The following is a 23,413-nucleotide window of genomic DNA, read 5'->3' on the forward strand; positions in this document are numbered from 1 at the left end:
CCGAGACTGAACCAGGAAGAAATACAAAATATGAACAGGCCAATCACAACCTCCGAAATTGAAACTGTGATTAAAAATCTTCCAACAAGCAAAAGTCCAGGACCAGAAGGCTTCACAGGTGAATTCTATCGAACATCTAGAGAAGAGCTAACAACTATGCTTCTCAAACTCTTCCAAAATATAGCAGAGGGAGGAACACTCCCAAATGCAATCTATGAGGCCACCGTCACCCTGATACCAAAACCACACAAAGATGTCACAAAAAAAGAAAACTACAGGCCAATATCACTGATGAACATAGATGCAAAAATCCTCAACAAAATACTAACAAACAGAATCCAATAGCACATTAAAAGGATCATACAACATGATCAAGTGGGGCTTATCCAAGGGATGCAAGAATTCTTCAATATATGCAAATCAATCAACATGATACACCATATTAACAAATTGAAGGATAAAAACCATATGCTAATCTCAATGCAGAAAAAGCTTTTGACAAAATTCAACACCCATTTATGATAAAAACTTTCCAGCAAGTGGGCATAGAGAGAACCTACCTCAACATAATAAAGGGAATATATGACAAACCCACAGCCAACATCATACTCAATGGTGAAAAACTGAAACCATTTCCTCTAAGATCAGGAACAAGACAAGGGTGCCCACTCTCACCACTATTATTCAACATAGTTTGGAAGTTTTAGTCACGGCAATCAGAGAAGAAAAAGAAATAAAAGGAATCCAAATCAGAAAAGAAGATGTAAAACAGTCACTGTTTGTAAATGACATGATACTATACATAGAGAATCCTAAAGATGCTACCAGGAAACTACTAGAGCTAATCAATGAATTTGGTAAAGTAGCAGGATACAAAATTAATGCACAGAAATCTCTTGCATTCCTATATACTAACAACAAAAAATCTGAAAGAGAAATTATGGAAACACTCCCATTTACCACTGCAACAAAAAGAATAAAATACCTAGGAATAAACTTACCTAAGGAGACAAAAGACCTGTATGCAGATAACTAGAAGACACCGATGAAAGAAATTAAAGATGATTTAAATGGATGGAGAGAGATACCATGTTCTTGGATTGGAAGAATCAACACTGTGAAAAGGATTATACTACCCAAAGCAATCTACAGATTCAATGTAATCCATATCAAACTACCAATGTCATTTTCCACAGAACTAGAACAAAAAATTTTCCAATTGGTATGGAAATACAAAAGACCCCAAATAGCCAAAGCAATCTTGAGCAAGCAAAACAGAGCTGGAGGAGTCACGCTCCCTGACTTTAAACTATACTACAAAGCTACAGTAATCAAGACAGTATGGTACTGGCACAAAAATAGAAATATAGATCAATGGAACAGGACAGAAAGCCCAGAGATAAACCCACGTGCATATGGTCACCTTATCTTTGACAAAGGAAGCAAGAATATACAATAGAGAAAAGACAGCCTCTTCAATAAGTGGTGCTGGGAAAACTGGACGGCTACATGTAAAAGAATGAAATTAGAACACTGCCCAACACCATACACAAAAATAAACTCAAAATGGATTAAAGACCTAAATGTAAGGCCAGACACTATAAAACTTTTAGAGGAAAACACAGGCAGAACACTCTATGACATAAATCACAGCAAGATCCTTTCTGACCCACCTCCTAGAGAAATGGAAATAAAAACTAAAATAAACAAATGGGACCTAATGAAACTTAAAAGCTTTTGCACAGCAAAGGGAACCATAAAGAAGATGAAAAGACAACCCTCAGAATGGGAGAAAATATTTGCAAACGAAGCAACTGACAAAGGATTAATCTCTAAAATATACAAGCAGCTCATGCAGCTCAATATCAAAAAAAGAGACAACCCAATTCAAAAAATGGGCGGAAGACCTAAACAGACATTTCTCCAAAGAAGATATACAGATTGCCAACAAACACATAAAAGGATGCTCAACAGCACTAATCATTAGAGAAATGAAGATCAAAACCATAATGAGGTATCACCTCATGCCAGTCAGAATGGCCATCATCAAAAAATCTACAAACAATAAATGCTGGAGAATGTGGAGAAAAGGGAACTATCCTGCACTGTTGGTGGGAATGTAAATTGATACAGCCACTATAGAGAACAGTATGGAGGTTCCTTAAAGAACTACCATATGATCCAGCAATCCCACTATTGGGCATATACCCTGAGAAAACCATAATTCAAAAAGTGACATGTACCACAATGTTCATTGCAGCACTATTTACAATACCCAGGACATGGAAGCAACCTACGTTTCCATCAACAGATGAATGGATAAAAAAGATGTAACACATATATACAGTGGAATATTAGCCGTAAAAAGAAAGCAAATTGAGTTATTTGTAGTAAGGTAGATGGACCTAGAGTCTGTCATACAGAGTAAAGTAATTCAGAAAGAGAAAAACAAATACTGTATGCTAACACATATACATGGAATCTTTAAAAAAATGGTTTTGATGAACCTAGGAGCAGGACAGGAATAAAGACGCAGACGTAGAGAATGGACTTGAGGACATGGCGGTGGGGGGGAAGGGTAAACTGGGACGGAGTGAGAGAGTAGCATTACATATATACACTGCCAAATGTAAAATGGATGGCTAGTGGGAAGCTGCTGCATAGCACAGGGAGATCAGCTCGGTGCTTTGTGACCACCTAGAGGGGTGGGATAGGGAGGCTGGGAGTGAGTTGCAAGAGGTAGGGTATATGGGGGTATATGTATACATATAGCGATTCACTTTGTTATACAGCAGAAACTAACACAACATTTTAAAGCAATTATATGTCAATAAAGATGTAAAAATAATAATAATAATGACACAATTAAAAAAAAAATAATAACAGCACAACAAAAACTGAGAGTATATTTTGGCTAGGCAAATCACCATAAGTGCACAGACAAATTTATACCCTACAAGAAAATATGCGTACTTGTTTTCTACTTAAGTAAAAATGTTTATGTATAAAGCAAGGGACATTATAACAAATACTTTAATTTACTATACTAACGCTAAAAACTTAACACTTCTATGCAAATTTGAAACAATCTAATGTGTCACATGGTACAGAACATTTTTATCACAAACTATAAAATGACCATATTTCAATAGAACCCATACAAAATACTACATGTAACACCACAAAAATTGAAGAGTATAGTTCATATGTGTAATCTGGCTTGCCAATAAATATCTAAACTCTTGATTATTTAACCTCTGGGGGAAAAAAGAAAGCATCTTTTCCGACCACAACAGGATAAAACTGGAATATAACTTAAAAAAAACAAAAGGGCTTCCCTGGTGGCGTAGTGGTTGAGAGTCTTCCTGCCAATGCAGGGGACACGGGTTCGAGCCCTGGTCTGGGAAGATCCCACATGCTGCGGAGCAACTGGGCCCGTGAGCCACAATTACTGAGCCTGCGCATCTGGAGCCTGTGCTCCGCAACAAGAGAGGCCGCGATAGTGAGAGGCCCGCGCACCGCAATGAAGAGTGGCCCCCGCTTGCCACAACTAGAGAAAGCCCTCGCACAGAAACGAAGACCCAACACAGCCATAAATAAAAAAAAAATAAATAAATAAATTTGAAGTGTGATAATTGTATTAAAAAAAAAAAAAAAAAAGGAGGGAGCCATGTTCCTGCCTGCTGCGCCACCAGTCTGACCCTCGGTCCGGTCGACAGCCGAGTGGAGCTCTGCGCGGAGACCCGAGCCGCGGCCACCCCTCTGTACATGCCTGTGAGGAGGCGCTTGGGTCGCAGCCGCGTCCCAAGCCCGCCGGCCGCGCACTCGCTCCCTGCTCTCCGAGGGGCGGCCCAGCTGGAGGAGGCCAATGTGGGGCCAGCCTCAGGATGAACCACAGCCACCGGCACCAGGCGGGCAGCAGCTGCCTGGGCACCATAGAGGTGAAGAGCAAGTTTGGAGCTGAATTTCATCGGCTTTCACTGGAAAGATCAAAACCCGGAAAGTTTAAGGAGTTTTATAGATTACTGCAACATGTTCATAAGATACCCAGTGTTGACGTTTTAGTAGGCTATGAAGACATCCACGGAGATTTACTACCTATAAATAACGATGATAATTATCACAAAGCTGTTTCAACGGCCAACCCGCTGCTTAGGATTTTTATACAAAAAAGGGAAGAAGCAGACTACAGTGCCTTTGGTACAGACACACTAATAAAGAAGAAGAAAGTTTTAACGAATATGTTGCGTCCTGACAACAAAAGAAAAAAGCCACACATAGTCATTAGTATGCCCCAGGACTTCAGATCTGTGTCTTCTAGTACAGACGTGGATATTCTCCCAGAAACACATCGTAGGGTCCGTCTTTACAAATATGGCACTGAGAAACCCCTAAGATTGCACATCCGGGATGGCTCCAGTGTCAGGGTGACACAGCATGACTTAGAGAAGGTCCAGGGATCTTTATATCCAGACTTGTGCCAGGAGGTCTGGCTCAAAGCACAGGACAATTAGCGGTTAATGATGAAGTTTTAGAAGTTAATGGCATAGAAGTTTCAGGGAAGAGTCTAGACCAAGTAACTGAAATGAGGATTGCAAACAGCCACAACCTCATCATCACAGTGAGACCAGCAAACCAGAGGAATAGCATCATGAGTAACAGTCGCACTTCTGGCAGCTCTGGCCAGTCTACTGACAACAGCCTTCCTGGCCTGCCACAGCAGATACAACTGAGCTTTGAGCCAGAGGATGAAGACAGTGATGAAGATGACATTATTATTGAAGATAATGGTGTGCCACAGCAGATCCCTAAGGCCGTTTGTAACACTGAGAACCTATCATTAACGCAAATAGAGCTCAGTTTTGAATCCAGACAGAATGGTTTTATTCCTTCTAATGAAGTGAACTTAGCACCCATAGCAAGTGGCACAAATACAGAATTTGAAACACGTGCTCCAGATCAAAAACTCTTAGAAGAAAATGGAACAATCATAACACTGTGAAACCATCGCGTTTGAACATTTTCTGAATGAGGATGCCATGGAGACTTGTAAATTTGGCTAGTTTAAAGCATATATGCCTCTGAACCAGTGATCTGGGGTAGGCATGACAAACATATATTGCAAGCTTAAAATGTTATTAAAATAGTAGTTTGATAATTAATATAAACTTCAGTGGGTCAGAGGTGAACTTAAGTCTAAAACAAAGGGGCCTTTGCTAATGAAATGATGTGCTTTTGCTATTTTGTCTATAGAGAACTGGAGGTTGGAGCACATTCCCAAAAGTATACACGAGGACTAGATCATTTCTGTTTGAAGTGGTTGCATATTTAACCTGCTGTGCAGAGCCTGGTAAATTTTTCACTTAACTATATATTTTTTAAATCTAAGGTGAAGAAGTCTGAGTCTATCTTTTGGTACTTTGGGGACCTCAACTCCTATATTCCCCATGTTTTATTTTGATTTTTTAGTATTGTTCTTCTGTTGCCAATTGTAACAAGTAATTTTTTCAAATGCTTTTTTTCCCCCTAACTTCTAAGAAATAAAACCAATTGACTGTTTCTAGGGGTTGCTTCCTAAGTTATAAAGCACTGAAGCTATGTTCCTGAATTAAGAAACTCTATCAGTTGTTCAGATCCGAGTTTGTCCATCCTATAGCTTTCATATTTACAAACTCATTCCATTTGGGCATCACTTATGTTGTGAAAGGCAGTTCCATCGACTCTGGTGATAAGGGAGACTCTCTCCCGTAACCTCTTCTTGTCCTCATTCCGAATCTCATTGGAAATCATTCCTTTTGTTGTTAGTGTATGTATTTTGTTGGTCTACCTTTATAATCTTAATGTATTTGAGTAGTGTGAATTATTTTCGTTAAAAAAAATGCACCCAAACTAAGAGATTTTTATACACAGGACAACCTTGTGCACTTTTTATACGAAAATTTTGTGTTTTCCTTAATGGGATTTCTAGGAACACTGCCTACATTTTATGAAAACTATGTAGTATTCACCTTTGACAGGTAGAGTGTATCTCGATTAATTTTATGAGGCTATTTATTACTTTCCGATGCATCCACTTAGAACAAGGTAACGGTAAGGCTGCTAACTTTCATTCCTTGCCTGGTATCATTGTATGAGGTGCACAGGCACTACAGTAGCTTGTATATGGAGACTAAGAATAGTATGAACCACATGAGTTCCCTGTGGCTTATGGATGTTTCTCTCAGAGTTACTTATTGATTAATTTTATGGTAGGCCTAGAATGGATACCTTATAACAATTGTGTGCTATTAAAACAATGAAGAATCAAATGACTCCGTTTTGAAGAATATTTTCTCTATATGGTAAAAGTATACGAAGTAAAGTTCATTAAGTGAAAATAAAAACTAGAAAAACCATAAATATGTGGTGTAAACAACAAGCTACCAAACAACCAATGGTTCACTGAAGAAATCAAAAATGAAATTTTAAAAAAACAACCTCAAGACAATTGAAAACGGAAACACAACATTCCAAACCCTATGAGACAGAACAAAAGCAGTTCTAACAGGGAGGTTTTAATAATATAGGCCTACCCGAAGAAAACAAACAAAAAATCAAGAATAGTTTTAAACACACAATCTAACCTTACAGCTAAAGGAACAAAAAGAAGAACTACAAACAAAACCCAAAGTTCATAGAAGAAAAATAATAATAAGCTTAGAGAAGAAATAACTGAAATAGAGACTGAAAAACAATTGAAAAGATCAATGAAACTAAGAGCTAGTTCTTTGAGGAGATAAAATTGATAAAACTCTAGCCAAACTCATCAAGAAGAAAATAAAAAGACAAATAAAATCAGTAATGAAAGAGAAGCTACAACCAACACCACAGACATACAAAGGATCACAAGAAATTACTACAAATAATTGTAGGCCAACAAATCGGACAACCCAGAAAAGTGAATAAATGCCTAGAAATGTACAATCTTCCAAAACTGAATTCGGAAGAAAAATAGAAAATCTGAACAGAACAATTACTAGTAATGAAATTAATCAGTAACCAAAAAAATCCCAACAAACAAAATTCCAGGACCGGAGAGGTGAATTCTACCAAACATTTAAGATTTAACACCTACCCTTCTCAAACTATTCTAAACAACTGAAAAGCAAGAAATGCTCCCAAATCATTCAAAAAGGTCAGCATCACCCTGACATCAAAACCAGAAAATCACACCACACAAAAAAGAAAACTACAGGCCGCTATCACTAATTAACATAAATGAAAAGTTCCTTAACAGAATGTCAGCAAATTGAACTTGAAAATACATTAAAAGTGACAATCCTGCAGCCTGTGGAACAAAACCCACATTCACAGATAGACAAGATGAAAAGGCAGAGGGCTATGTACCAGATGAAGGAACAAGATAAAACCCCAGAAACCAACTAAATGAATAGGCAACCTTCCAGAAAAAGAATTCAGAATAATGATACTGAAGATGATACAGGACCTCGGAAAAAGAATGGAGGAAAAGAACGAGAAAATGCAAGAAATGTTTAACAAAGACCTAGAAGAATTAAAGAACAAACAAACAGAGATGAACAATACAATAACTGAAATGAAAAATACACTAGAAGGAATCAATAGCAGAATAACTGAGGCAGAAGAATGGATAAGTGAACTGGAAGACAGAGTGGTGGAATTCACTGCTGTGGAACAGAATAAAGAAAAAAGAATGAAAAGAAATGAAGACAGCCTAAGTGACCTCTGGGACAACATTAAACACAACAACATTCGCATTACAGGGCCCGAGAAAATATCTGAAGAGATTACACTTGAAAACTTCCCTAACATGGGAAAGGAAATAGACACCCAAGACCAGGAAGCACAGAGAGTCCCAGGCGGGATAAACCCAAGGAGAAACATGTTTGAGACACATAGTAATCAAATTGACAAAAATTAAAGACAGAGAAAAAGTATTGAAAGCAACAAGGGAAAAATGACAAATAACATACAAGGGAACTCCCATAAGGTTAACTGCTGATTTCTCAGCAGAAACTCTACAATCCAGAAGGGAATGGCATCACATATTTAAAGTGATGAAAGGGAAGAACCTAAAACCAAGATTAATCTACCTGGCAAGGATCTCATTCAGATTCAATGGAAAAATCAAAAGCTTTACAGACAAGCAAAAGATAAGAGAATTCAGCACCACCAAACCAGCTCTACAACAAATGTTAAAGGAACTTCTCTAAGTGGGAAACACAAGAGAAGAAAAGGACCTACAAAAACAAACCCAAAACAATTAAGAAAATGGTCATAGGAACATACATATCAATAATTACCTTAAACATGAATGGATTAAATGCGCCAACCAAAAGACACAGGCTCGCTGAATGGATACAAAAACAAGACCCGTATATATGTTGTCTACAAGAGACCCACTTCAGACCTAGGGACACATACAGACTGAAAGTGAGGGGATGGAAAAAGATATTCCATGCAAATGGAAATCAAAAGAAATCTGGAGTAGCTATACTCATGTCAGATAAAACAGACTTTAAAATAAAGAATGTTACAGGAGACAAGGAAGGACACTACATAATGATCAAGGGATCAATCCAAGAAGAAAATATAACAATTATAAATATATATGCATCCAACACAGGAGCACCTCAATACATAAGGCAACTGCTAACAACTATAAAAGAGGAAATCAACAGTAACATAATAATAGTGGGGGACTTGAACACCTCACATACACCAATGGACAGATCATCCAAACAGAAAATTAATAAGGAAACACAAGCTTTAAATGACACAATAGACGAGATAGATTTAACTGACATTTATAGGACATTCCATCCAAAAAGAGCAAATTACACTTTCTTCTCAAGTGCACATGGAACATTCTACAGGACAGATCACCTCTTGGGTCACAAATCAAGCCTCAGTAAATTTAAGAAAACTGAAATCATATCAAGCATCTTTTCTGACCACAATGCTCTGAGATTAGAAATCAATTACAGGGAAAAAAACGAAAGAAACACAAACACATGGAGGCTAAACAATACGTTACTCAATAACCAAGAGATCACTGAAGAAATCAAAGAGGAAATCAAAAAATACCTACAGACAAATTACAATGAAAACACAACCATCCAAAACCTATGGGATGCAGCAAAAGCAGTTTTAAGAGGGAAGTATATAGCAATACAAGCCTACCTCAAGAAACAAGAAAAAGCTCAAATAAACACTCTAACCTTACACCTAAAAGAACTAGAGAAAGAAGAACAAACAAAACCCAAAGTTAGTAGAAGGAAAGAAATCATAAAGATCAGAACAGAAATAAATGAAATAGAAACAAAGAAAACAATAGCAAAGATCAATAAAACTAAAAGCTGGTTCTTTAAGAAGATACAAAATTGATACACCATTAGCCAGACTCATCAAGAAAAAGCGGGAGAGGACTCAAATCAATAAAATTAGAAATGAAAAAGGAGAAGTCACAACAGACACCACAGAAATACAAAGCATCCTAAGAGACTACTACAAGCAACTCTATGCCAATAAAATGGACAACCTGGAAGAAATGGACAAATTCTTAGAAAGGTATAACCTTCCAAGACTGAACCAGGAAGAAACAGAAAATATGAACAGACCAATCACAAGTAAGGAAATTGAAACTGTGATTAAAAATCTTCCAACAAACAAAAGCCCAGGACCAGGTGGCTTCACAGGCGAATTCTATCAAACATTTAGAGAAGAGCTAACACCTATACTTCTCAAACTCTTCCAAAATATAGCAGATGGAGGAACACTCCCAAACGCATTCTGTGAGGCCACCATCACTCTGATACCAAAACCAGACAAAGATACTATAGAAAAAGAAAATTACAGACCAATATCACTGATGAATATAGATGCAAAAATCCTCAACAAAATACGAGCAAACAGAATCCAACAACACATTAAAAGGATCATACACCACGATGAAGTGGGATTTATCCCAGGGATGCAAGGATTCTTCAATATAGGCAAGTCAATCAATGTGATACACCATATTAACAAATTGGAGAATAAAAACCATTTAATCATCTCAATAGATGCAGAAAAAGCTTTTGACAAAATTCAACACCCATTTAGGATAAAAACTCTCCAGAAAGTGGGAACAGAGGGAACCTCCCTCAACATAATAAAGGCCATATACGACAAACCCACAGCAAACATCATTCTCAGTAGTGAAAAACTGAAAGCATTTCCTCTAAGATCAGGAACAAGACAAAGATGTCCACTCTCGCCACTATTATTCAACATAGTTTTGGAAGTCCTAGCCACGGCAATCAGAGAAGAAAAAGAAATAAAAGGAATACAAATTGGAAAAGAAGAAGTAAAACTGTCACTGTTTGCAGATAACATGATACTATACATAGAGAATCCTAACAATGCCACCAGAAAACTACTAGAGCTAATCAATGAATTTGGTAAAGTTGCAGGATACACAATTAATGCACAGAAATCTCTTGCATTCCTATACACTAATGATGAAAAATCTGAAAGAGAAATTATGGAAACACTCCCATTTACCATTGCAACAAAAAGAATAAAATACATAGGAATAAACGTACCTACGGAAACAAAAGACCTGTATGCAGAAAACTATAAGACACTAATGAAAGAAATTAAAGATGATAAAAACAGATGGAGAGATACACCATGTTCTTGGATTGAAAGAATCAATATTGTGAAAATGACTACACTACCCAAAGCAATCTATAGATTCAATGTAATCCCTATCAAACTACCAATGACATTTTTCACAGAACTAGAACAAAAAATTTCACAATTTGTATGGAAACACAAAAGACCCCGAATAGCCAAAGCAATCTTGAGAAAGAAAAACGGAGCTGGAGGAATCAGGCTCCTGGACTTCAGACTATACTACAAAGCTACAGTAATCAAGACAATATGGTACTGGCACAAAAACAGAAATATAGATCAATGGAACAGGATAGAAAGCCCAGAGATAAACCCACGCACTTATGGTCAACTAATCTATGACAAAGGAGGCAAGGATATGCAATAGAGAAAAGACAGTCTCTTCAATAAGTGGTGCTGGGAAAACTGGACAGCTACATGTAAAAGAATGAAATTAGAAAACTCCCTAACACCATATACAAAAATAAACTCAAAATGGATTAGAGACCTAAATGTAAGACCGAACACTATAAAACTCTTAGAGGAAAACATAGGAAGAACACTCTTTGACATAAATCACAGCAAGATCTTTTTTGACCCACCTCCTAGAGTAATGGAAATAAAAACAAAAATAAACAAATGGGACCTAATGAAACTTCAAAGCTTTTGCACAGCAAAGGAAACTACAAACAAGACAAAAAGACAACCCTCAGCATGGGAAAAAATATTTGCAAATTAATCAACGACAAAAGATTAATCTCCAAAATATATAAACAACTCATGCAGCTAAATATTAAAGAAACAAACAACCCAATCTAAAAATGGGCAGAAGACCTAAATAGACATTTCTCCAAAGAAGACATACAGATGGCCAAGAACCACATGAAAACCTGCTCAACATCATTAATTATTAGAGAAATGCAAATCAAAACTACAATGAGGTATCACCCCACACTGGTCAGAATGGCCATCCTCAGAAAATCTACAAACAACAAATGCTGGAGAGGGTGTGGAGAAAAGGGAACCCTCTTGCACTGTTGGTGGGAAAGTAAATTGATATAGCCACTATGGAGAGCAGTATGGAGGTTCCTTAAAAAACTAAAAATAGAATTACCATATGACCCAGCAATCCCACTACTGGGCATATACCCAGAGAAAACCATAATTCAAAAAGACACATGCACCCCAGTGTTCATTGCAGCACTATTTACAATAGCCAGGTCATGGAAGCAACCTAAATGCCCATCGACAGATGAATGGATAAAGCAGTTGTGGTACATATATACAATGGAATATTACTCAGCCATAAAAAGGAATGAAATTGGGTCATTTGTAGAGATGTGGATGGATCTAGAGACTGTCATACAGAGTGAAGTAAGTCAGAAAGAGAAAAACAAATATCATATATTAACGCATATATATGGAACCTAGAGAAATGGTGCAGATGAACCAGTCTGCAGGGCAGAAATAGAGACAAAGATGTAAAGAACAAACATATGGACACCAAGGGAGGAAAGTGGCGGGGGTGGGGGGGTGTGATGAATTGGGAGATTGGGATTGACGTATATACAGTAATATGTATAAAATGGATAACTAATAAGAACCTGCTGTATAAAAAAATAAATTATATAAAATTTTAAAAATTAAAAAAAGAAAATACATTAAAAGTATCACACACCATGATTAAATGAGATTTATACCAGGGATGCAAGGATAGTTGGATATCCACAAATCAGTCAATGTTATACCCCAATTAACAAAATGAAGGATCAGTAGCATCTGATCATCTCAATAGATGCAGAAAATGCTTTTGACAAAATTCAACATCCATTTAAAATAAAAACTCTCAACAAAATGGGTACAGGGGAACATTCCTCAACATAATACCATAGCCACATCATACTCATTAGTGAAAAGGTGAAAGCATTTGCTCTAAGATCTGGAACAAGACAAGGATGCCCACTCTCATCATTTTTATTCAACGCAGTATTGGAAGTCCAGCTCACAGCAATCAGACAAGAAAAAGAAATAAAAGGCATCCAAATAAGAAAGGAAGAAGCACAACTGTCACTGTATGCAGATGACATACTATATATAGACAACTCTAAAGACTCCACCAAAAAACCATTTGAACTAATAAATCAGTAAGTTGCAGGATACAAAATTAATATACAGAAAGCTGTTGCATTTTTTTTTAAAGATTGATTGATTGATTGATTGTTATGTTGGGTCTTCGTTTCTGCGCTAGGGCTTTCTCTAGTTGTGGCAAGCGGGGGCCACTCTTCATTGTGGTGCGAGGGCCTCTCACTATCGTGGCCTCTCTTGTTGCGGAGCACAGGCTCCAGACGCGCAGGCTCAGTAGTTGTGGCTCACGGGCCTAGTTGCTCCACGGCATGTGGGATCCTCCCAGACCAGGGCTCAAACCCGTGTCCCCTGCATTAGCAGGCAGACTCTCAACCACTGCACCACCAGGGAAGCCCGCTGTTGCATTTCTATACACTAATAATGAACTATCAGAAAGAGAAATTAAGAAAAGAATCCCCTTTCCAATTGCATCAAAAAGAATAATGCACATAGGAATAATTCTAACCAAGGAGGTGAAAGACCTGTACTCTAAAAACTATAAGATACTGATGAAAGAAATTGAAGACAACACAAACAAACAGAAAGATATACCCATCACATGGGTTAAAAGAATGAATATTGTTAAAATATCCATACTACGCAAGGTAATCTACAGATTCAATGCAATCCCTATCAAAATGTCAATGGCATATTTCACAGAACCAGAAAAAATAAACCCCAAACTTGTATGGGACCACAAAAATCCCAAATAGCCAAAGCAATCTTAAGAAAGAAGAACAAAAGCTGGAGGTATCATGCTCCCTGATTTCAAACTGTACTACAAAGCGACAGTGATCAAAACATGGATTTGAATTGAGTGGGTGTATTATACACAGGTTTCTTTTTCAACAGTAAATACTACAGTACTACGCAAACAGATGTTGGTTGAATCCGTGGATGTGCAACTGCAAATACAAACGAACTGGATTTGGAAGTCTGACTTTTACAAACAAATTTTCAAACGTGCGGAAGTTTAGTGCCCCTGACCCACACATTGTCCAAGGGTCAACTGGGGAGAGCCCAGAAATAAACTCATGCTGATATGGTCAATTAACATACAGCAAAGGAGGCAAGACTATACAATGGGGAAAAGACAGCCATTGAATCAAAGAGAAATACCATATGATCTCATATGTGGAACCTAAAAAAGAAAGACAGAAACAAAACAAAACAAAAACACTCATAGATACAGAGAACAAAAGGATGGTTTCCAGAAAAGAGGGGGGTGGGGGATGGGAAAAATAGGTGAAGAGAATAAAGAACTATAAACTTCCAGTTGGATAGTAAATAAGTCATGGAGATGTATTGTACAGCATAAGCAATATTGTCCATAACACTGTAACACGTTTGTATGGGGACAGACGGTTACTAGACTTACTGTGCTGATCACTTGGTAATGTATTTAAATGTCAAAACACTATGTTGTACACCTGAAACTAACAGAGTATTGTACATCAACTATATTTTAATAAAAATAAATAAAATTCTAACTCAAAAATAAAAAATAGGTAGATAAACAAATTTTTTAACTGAGAGAAAACATAATGTGAAACATGAGGTAGGGAAGGAGAAGCAAAACGCTATTGCTACTACAGATATGTTCTTGGCACATCAATTTTACAAGAGAGACATATGAAAGTTGAGGATCTGGTAAAATTACCTTAAATACATACATATATTTGTATCTCCTGCAAAGTCACTGTGTATCCTCAGGGGTGTGCCTACCTGGTATAAAATAGCTTTCCTAGAATATAAAGCTTCAAATCCAGGAACTAGGTATGGTTTTGTTCATTGCTTGTGTTAGGTATTTTCTGATTGCCTCCCTAGATACACAATACATCCTTCTTTATCCCGGTCTGTACACTGACACTGGGCTCCACTGCCCTCTGGCTTTTAGATGAGTTTAGCCAATGGGAAGCACCAGCAAAAGATCAAAGGAAGAAAGAAGAGTGAGTTCAGATTACTGATTCTCCCAGGTCCCTTCCTGTACATCGCCCCCTCCCCATGTCCTCCCTCCACATATATCAATCCCACCATACAGCAACCCTCTCCAGCTTCCAGAAACTGCTCTCCACCCTTGCCTCTTCAGGCCTAAATGTGGTAATGGTGCCAGTATTGCTACCCCTGATGTCCTTTGTTGGTTTTTGTAAATCCAACCACCATCACACATAATTTGCATGTGTCATCTCATTCCTGTTATACTCAATAAATACTTCTTTAATGAATACATGAATCCTCACCCCTTCCAAGTCACAATCTTCTTATATACCATACCACAAGATCTTGCTAACTGATTTCCCTGACTCTACTCTTGCTCTTTCCACCCATTTTCTACAACCTAAGCTGAAGAGATTTATTTAAAATGCAAATGTGATCTTGTTATTCCTCTTCCTAAAACACTACAGTGGCTTCCTACTGCATTTTTTTTTAGTTGTTTTTTTTGTTTCTTTGTTTGTTTGTACTGCCAGTTCTTATCAGTCATCAATTTTATACACATCAGTGTATACATGTCAATCCCAATCGCCCAATTCAGCACACCACCATCCCCACCGCACCACGGTTTTCCCCCCTTGGTGTCCATACGTTTGTTCTCTACATCTGTGTCTCAACTTCTGCCCTGCAAACCAGTTCATCTGTACCATTTTTCTAGGTTCCACATACATGCATTAATATACGATATTTGTTTTTCTCTTTCTGACTTACTTCACTCTGTATGACAGTCTCTAGATCCATCCATGTCTCAACAAATGACTCAATTTCGTTCCTTTTTATGGCTGAGTAATATTCCATTGTATATATGTACCACAACTGCTTTATCCATTCATCTGTCGATGGGCATTTAGGTTGCTTCCATGACCTGGCTATTGTAAACAGTGCTACAATGAACATTGGGGTGCATGTGTCTTTTTGAATTATGGTTTTCTCTGGGTATATGCCCAGTAGTGGGATTGCTGGATCATATGGTAATTCTATGTTTAGTTTTTTAAGGAACCTCCATATTGTTCTCCATAGTGGCTGTATCAATTTACATTCCCACCAACAGTGCAAGAGGGTTCCCTTTTCTCCACACCCTCTCCAGCATTTGTTGTTTGTAGATTTTCTGATGATGCCCATTCTAACTGGTGTGAGGTGATGCCTCACTGTAGTTTTGATTTGCATTTCTCTAATAATTAGTGATGTTGAGCATCTTTTCATGTGCTTCTTGGCCATCTGTATGTCTTCTTTGGAGAGATGTCTATTTAGGTCTTCTGCCCATTTTTAGATTGGGTTGTTTGTTTCTTTAATATTGAGCTGAATGAGCTGTTTATATATTTTGGAGATTAATCCTTTGTCCGTTGATTCGTTTGCAAATATTTTCTCCCATTCTGAGGGCTGTCTTTTCGTCTTCTTTATGGTTTCCTTTGCTGTGCAAAAGCTTTGAAGTTTCATTAGGTCCCATTTGTTTATTTTTGTTTTCATTTCCATTACTCTAGGAGGTGGATCAAAAAAGATCTTGCTGTGATTTATGTCAAAGAGTGTTCTTCCTATGTTTTCCTCTAAGAGTTTTATAAGTGTCCGGTCTTACATTTAGATCTCGAATCCATTTTGAGTTTATTTTTGTGTATGGTGTTAGGAAGTATTCTAATTTCATTCTTTTACATGTAGCTGTCCAGTTTTCCCAGCACCACTTATTGAAGAGACTGTCTTTTCTCCATTGTATTTCTTTGCCTCCTTTGTCATAGATTAGTTGAGCATAGGTGCGTGGGTTTATCTCTGGGCTTTCTATCTTGTTCCATTGATCTATGTTTCTGTTTTTGTGCCAGTACCATACTATCTTGATTACTGTAGCTTTGTAGTATAGTCTGAAGTCCAGGAGCCTGATTCCTCCAGCTCCGTTTTTCTTTCTCAAGATTGCTTTGGCTATTCGGGGTCTTTTGTGTCTCCATACAAATTTTAAGATGATGTGTTCTAGTTCTGTAAAAAATGCCATTGGTAATTTGATAGGGATTGCATTGAATCTGTAGATTGCTTTGGGTAGTATAGTCATTTTCACAATATTGATTCTTCCAATCCAAGAACATGGTATATCTCTCCATCTGTTGGTATCATCTTTAATTTCTTTCATCAGTGTCTTATAGTTTTCTGCATACAGGTCTTTTGTCTCCCTAGGTAGGTTTATTCCTAGGTATTTTATTCTTTTTGTTGCAATGGTAAATGGGAGTGTTTCCATAATTTCTCTTTCAGATTTTTCATCATTAGTATATAGGAATGCAAGAGATTTCTGTGCATTAATTTTGAATCCTGCAACTTTACCAAATTCATTGATTAGCTCTAGTAGTTTTCTGGTGGCATTTTTAGGATTCTCTGTGTATAGTAAGTATCATGTCATCTGCAAACAGTGACAGTTTTACTTCTTCTTTTCCAATTTGTATTCATCTTATTTTTTTTTCTTCTCTGATTGCCGTGGCTAGGACTTCCAAAATTATGTTGAATAATAGTGGTGAGAGTGGACATCCTTGTCTCGTTCCTGATCTTAGAGGAAATGCTTTCAGTTTTTCACTGTTGAGAATGATGTTTGCTGTGGGTTTGTCATATATGGCCTTTATCATGTTGAGGTAGGTCCCCTCTATGCCCACTTTCTGGAGAGTTTTTATCCTAAATTGGTGTTGAATTTTGTCAAAACCTTTTTCTGCATCTATTGAGATGATCATATGGTTTTTATTCTTCAATTTGTTAATATGGTGTATCACATTGATTGATTTGCGTATATTGAAGAATCCTTGCATCCCTGGGATAAATTCCACTTGATCGTGGTGTATGATCATTTTAATGTGTTGTTGGATTCTGTTTGCTCGTATTTTGTTGAGGACTTTTGCATCTATATTCATCAGTGATATTGGTCTGTAATTTTCTTTCTTTGTAGTATCTTTGTCTGGTTTTGGTATCAGGGTGATGGTGGCCTCATAGAATGAGTTTGGGAGTGTTCCTCCATCTGCTATATTTTGGAAGAGTTTGAGAAGTATAGGTGTTAGCTCTTCTCTAAATGTTTGATAGAATTCGCCTGTGAAGCCATCTGGTTCTGGACTTTTGTTTGTTGGAAGATTTTTAATCACAGTTTCAATTTCCTTACTTGTGATTGGTCTGTTTATATTTTCTGTTTCTTCCTGGTTCAGTCTTGCAAGGTTATACCTTTCTAAGAATTTGTCCATTTCTTCCAGGTTGTCCATTTTATTGGCATAGAGTTGCTTGTAGTAGTCTCTTAGGATGCTCTGTATTTCTGCGGTGTCTGTTGTAACTTCTCCTTTTTCATTTCTAATTTTATTGATTTGAGTCCTCTCCCTCTTTTTCTTGATGAGTCTGGCTAATGGCTTATCAATTTTGTTTATCTTCTCAAAGAACCAGCTTTTAGTTTTATTGATCTTTGCTATTGTTTTCTTTGTTTCTATTTCATTTATTTCCGCTCTGATCTTTATGATTTCTTTCCTCCTGCTAACTTTGGGTTTTGTTTGTTCTTCTTTCTCTAGTTGTTTTAGGTGTAAAGTTAGATTGTTTACTTGAGATTTTTCTTGTTTCTTTAGGTAGGCTTGTATAGCTTAAACTTCCCTCTTAGAACTGCTTTTGCTGCATCCCATAGGTTTTGGATTGTCGTGTTTTCATTGTCATTTGTCTCTAGGTATTTTTTGATTTCCTCTTTGATTTCTTCAGTGATCTCTTGGTTATTGAGTAACGTATTGTTTAGCCTCCATGTGTTTGTGTTTTTTACGTTTTTTTCCCTGTAATTCATTTCTAATCTCATAGCGTTGCGGTCAGAAAAGATGCCTGATATGATTTCAATTTTCTTAAATTTACTGAGGCTTGATTTGTGACCCAAGAGGTGATCTATCCTGGAGAATGTTCCGTGTGCACTTGAGAACAAAGTGTAATCTGCTGTTTTTGGATGGAATGTCCTATAAATATCAATTAAATCTATCTGGTCTATTGTGCCATTTAAAGCTTCTGTTTCCTTATTTATTTTCATTTTGGATGATCTGTCCCTTGGTGTAAGTGAGGTGTTAAAGTCCCCCACTATTATTTTGTTACTGTCGATTTCCTCTTTTACAGCTGTTAGTAGTTGCCTTATGTATTGAGGTGCTCCTATGTTGGGTGCATATATATTTATAATTGTTATATCTTCTTCTTGGATTGATCCCTTGATCATTATGTAGTGTCTTTCCTTGTCTCTTGTAACATTCTTTATTTTAAAGTCTATTTTATCTGATATGAGTATAGTTATTCCAGATTTCTTTTGATTTCCATTTGCATGGAATTTCTTTTTCCATCCCCTCACTCTCAGTATGTGTCCCTAGGTCTGAAGTGGGTCTCTTGTAGACAGAATATATATGGGTCTTGTTTTTGTATCCATTCAGCAAGCCTGTGTCTTTTGGTTGGAGCATTTAATCCATTCATGTTTAAGGTAATTATCGATATGTATGTTCCTATGACCATTTTCTTAATTGTTTTGGGTTTGTTTTTGTAGGTCCTTTTCTTCTCTTGTGTTTTCCACTTAGAGAAGTTCTTTTAGCATTTGTTGTAGAGCTGGTTTAGTGGTGATGAATTCTCTTAGCTTTTGCTTGTCTGTAAAGCTTTTGATTTCTCCATCGAATCTGAATGAGATCCTTGCCAGGTAGATTAATCTTGGTTGTACATTCTTCCCTTTCATCACTTTAAATATGTGATGCCACTCCCTTCTGGCTTGCAGAGTTTCTGCTGAGAAATCAGCTGTTAACCTTATGGGAGTTCCCTTGTATGTTATTTGTCATTTTTCCCTTGTTGCTTTCAATACTTTTTCTCTGTCTTTAATTTTTGTCAATTTGATTACTATGTGTCTCGGCGTGCTTCTCCTTGGGTTTACCCTGTATGGGACTCTTTGCGCTTCCTGGACTTGGGTGGCTATTTCCTTTCCCATGTTAGGGAAGTTTTCAACTATAATCTCTTCAAATATTTTCTCGGGTCCTTTTTCTCTCTCTTCTCCTCCTGGGACCCCTATAACGCGAACGTTGTTGCGTTTAATGTTGTCCCTGAGGTCTCTCAGGCTGTCTTCATTTCTTTTCATTCTTTTTTCTTTATTCTGTTCCGCAGCAGTTAATTCCACCATTCTGTCTTCCAGGTCACTTATCCGTTCTTCTGCCTCAGTTATTCTGCTATTGATTCCTTCTAGTGTAGTTTTCATTTCAGTTATTGTATTGTTCATCTCTGTTTGTTTGTTCTTTAATTCTTCTAGGTCTTTGTTAAACATTTCTTGCATCTTCTTGATCTTTGCCTCTATTCTTATTCCGAGGTCCTGGATCATCTTCACTATCATTATTCTGAATTCTTTTTCTAGAAGGTTGCCTATCTCCACTTCATTTAGTTGTTTTTCTGGCGTTTTATCTTGTTCCTTCATCTGGCATATAGCCCTCTGTCTTTTCATCTTGTCTATCTTTCTGTGAATGTGGTTTTTCCCTACTGCATTTTAACACAGAACCTAAAATTATTTAAATGATGCATACGCCCATGCACAATCCAGCCCAAGACTCACTCTAGCCACAAAGCTCACACTTTCCATGCATTCTTTCTTCTCTAGACACAAGTACATTTCTTCATATCAGAAATTCCCTATGCTTTTTTTCTGGGCTTTCAAATATGCCATTTCTTTCACTCAGAACAGACTTCCCCTACTATTTCATCTAGTTAACTGCTGTTATTTTTCAGATCCCAGCTTATACAGAAGTCCTCCCTGGCCTACCAAGCTAGCTTGAATTTTTTCCATTATATCTTATAATGAAAATTCATATTGTCCCTTTCCAAGCATGTAAGCACACTTGCACATATTTGTTTAATGTTTAACTCCTCCCTAGATTATATGTCCCCTTATAGTGACATCCAGTGTACTTCTAAGGTTAAACATTTCCTTGTGCCTAAACCAAAGCTGGTTACATAGCAAATTTTAAGACATACTAATTGAATAATGAAAGAAAATGGGGGTGGGAGTGGAAGTACTGATTACTCATTACTGAGCTACACTGGAATTCAAATGTTGCTCTACTCTTTCCAAGAATAGAACTCTTTTAACTTTTTTCACAGGGGTATTGAATGAAAAAAAAATGCACCACCTAAAATTTGAGAATTATTTCTTATTCGGCAGACAAACTGAGGACTATAGCCTGGGTACCACCTCACAGATAGCTCTAAGGGACCATTCCAAAGAGGTAAGAGAGTAGCCAGGATACATAGGAGTTTTGCTTAAAAAAAAAAAAAATGTAGTCAAACATCATAAGACTACTGCTAATCACAAAAAAACATACATCTCAATTTAATTATTTTAGTGCTTTCCTATGTATGGGAAGATGCAAGAGTCTGGGCTCATTGTAATTATTCCTCTGATTTGCATCTTAAATACCCAGGGATAGTATCCTGCTTTTTCCCATCCTGAATTCCCCTCAGCATGCATCATTGGAATGGCTACAATGGCTGATGGCTTTGTGGCAGGAAACCTGTTTTTCCCCATCCTGAATGCCCCATCAAGGTGCAGTACTAGGGGCAGCTGCAGTGGCTTATGACTTCATGGCTACAACATCCTCTGTTTACTGAAAGGGTAGATAACATTCTTTGTCCACAGGGAACTTCCTCAGTTTCCTCACCTGCACAATAAATCAGGTGTCAAGCTGGAGGTCACAGACACACAAGGGGTAAATAAGTAGTATTAAGGGGGTCCGAGAAATTGGATGGGAAAAAATATCTTTATTTTCACTGACCTGTAATTGAAATGTAGCATTTTTTTTTCAATTTGTATGTAGGCAACAAAACCCAATAGTATTAGTAGAAAACACAGATATGGGGTTTCATGGTCAGTCACCTTGTAGCACAAGGCAGGAACTGGCAACCAAATGGACCAGGGGCCAACCAAGCCTAACAGACTACCCACATAGTCCATCCACCAAAACAGAAAGAATCACACAGCCCTCATAGGGTGAACCCCTAGAGCATATAGCTGTGGTGATGAGAAGAGAGTATGCTGCTGAGATACATAGGATGTATCCAACAAATGGCCTCTTCTACAAGGTCAGGAAACATAACCAACCTACCAGATATATAAAAGTAAAACAGCAAGATAAGCAAATACAGGCAACAGAGGAACAAGTTCCAAATGAAGGAACAATATAAAACCCCAAAAGAAGAACTAAGTGAACTGAAGAGAGGCAATATACCTGAGAAAGAGTTCAGGGTAATGATCATAAAGATACTCAAAGAACTCAGGAGATGAGTAGATGCACAGTGCAAGAAGCTAGAGATTTTTAACAAAGAGTTAGAAAATAAAAAGAACAACCAAACAGAGATAAAGAATACAATAACTGAAATAAAAAATAAACTAGGAGGGCTCATCAACTAAATGATACAGAGGAACAAGGGTCAGTGAGCTGGAAGGCAGTGTAGCAGAAATCAATGATGCTGAACAGAAAAAGAAAAAATATTGAAAAGAAATGAGGACAGGGAGTTCCCTGGTGGTCTAGTGGTTAGGATTCAACACTTTCACTGCTGTGGCCCTGCAAGCTGTGTGGCACAGCCGAAGTAAAAAAAAAAAAAGAGAAAATGAGGACAGTTTAAGACACCCCCCTGACACAACATCAAGCACACTAATATACACATTACAAGGGTTCCAGAAGGAGAAGAGAGAGACAGAAAGGGGCTGAGAATATAACTGAAAACATTATACCTAAATACTACCCTAACCTGGGAAAGGAAACAGACATCCAATTCCAGGAAGTGCAGAGAGTCCTATACATGATGAACCCAAAGAGGAACACACCAAAACACATTGTAATTAAACTGGCAAAAGTTAAAAATAAAAAGAAAATATTAAAAACAGCAAGGGGAATGAGGAGACAAGATGGTGGAGCAGAAGACCTTGAGCTCACCTCCTCTCAGGAGAACACCAAGTTCACAACAAACTGATAAACAACCATCAATAAAAAACAAAACAAAACTGGAAGCTACTAAAAAAGATATTCTACATCTAAAGACATAAAGAAGGAACTCAATGAGATGACAGGAAGGGTTCATTCATGATACAACCAAATCCCACACCCTCAGGTGGCTGACCCACAAACTGGAGAATAATTAGATCACAGAAGTTCTCCCATAGGAAGGAGAGTTCTGAGCCCCACATCAGGCTTTCCAGCCTGGAGATCTGCCATCAGGAGGAGGAGCCTCCAGAGCATTTGGCTTAGAGGACCAGTGGGGCTTGATGGCAGGAGCTCCAGAGGACTGGGGGAAACAGTGACTCCACTCTTGGAGGGTGCACACAAGGTCTCATGCGCACCGGGACCAAGGGCAAAAGCAGTGACTTCATAGGAGCCTGGGTTAGACCTAGCTGCTGGTCTTGGAGGGTCTACTGCAGTGGCAGAAAGGCAGGTGTGGCTGACGTTGGGGAGAAGGACAATGGTGGGAGGGAGAGGTATCAGGGAGTATTCATTGGCGTGAGTCTCCTGGAGGCTGACATTTTGGCACCAAGACCTGGCCCCACCCAAAAGCCTGTAGGCTCCAGTGCCAGGATGCCTCAAGCCAAACAACCAATAGGGCAGGAACACAGCCCCATCCATCATCAGATTGCCTAAAG

At 37.8% G+C, this 23,413-nt stretch overlaps 1 protein-coding gene and 1 pseudogene across 2 annotated transcripts in view; one reads left to right on the forward strand and one right to left on the reverse strand.

The window, feature by feature from the left end:
* ZNF215 (zinc finger protein 215) overlaps positions 1 to 23,413 on the reverse strand; it is a 259,348-nt gene that overhangs the window by 173,268 nt on the left and 62,667 nt on the right. The gene's annotated exons all lie outside the window — the stretch shown is intronic.
* Positions 3,888 to 5,002, forward strand: LOC309605927 (partitioning defective 6 homolog beta pseudogene; annotated as a pseudogene). Its single transcript has one exon. The product of its transcript is annotated as a partitioning defective 6 homolog beta pseudogene (transcript).

This window comes from Balaenoptera borealis, assembly GCF_965194805.1.
Source record: "Balaenoptera borealis genome assembly, chromosome: 11".
NCBI lineage: Eukaryota > Metazoa > Chordata > Mammalia > Artiodactyla > Balaenopteridae > Balaenoptera > Balaenoptera borealis.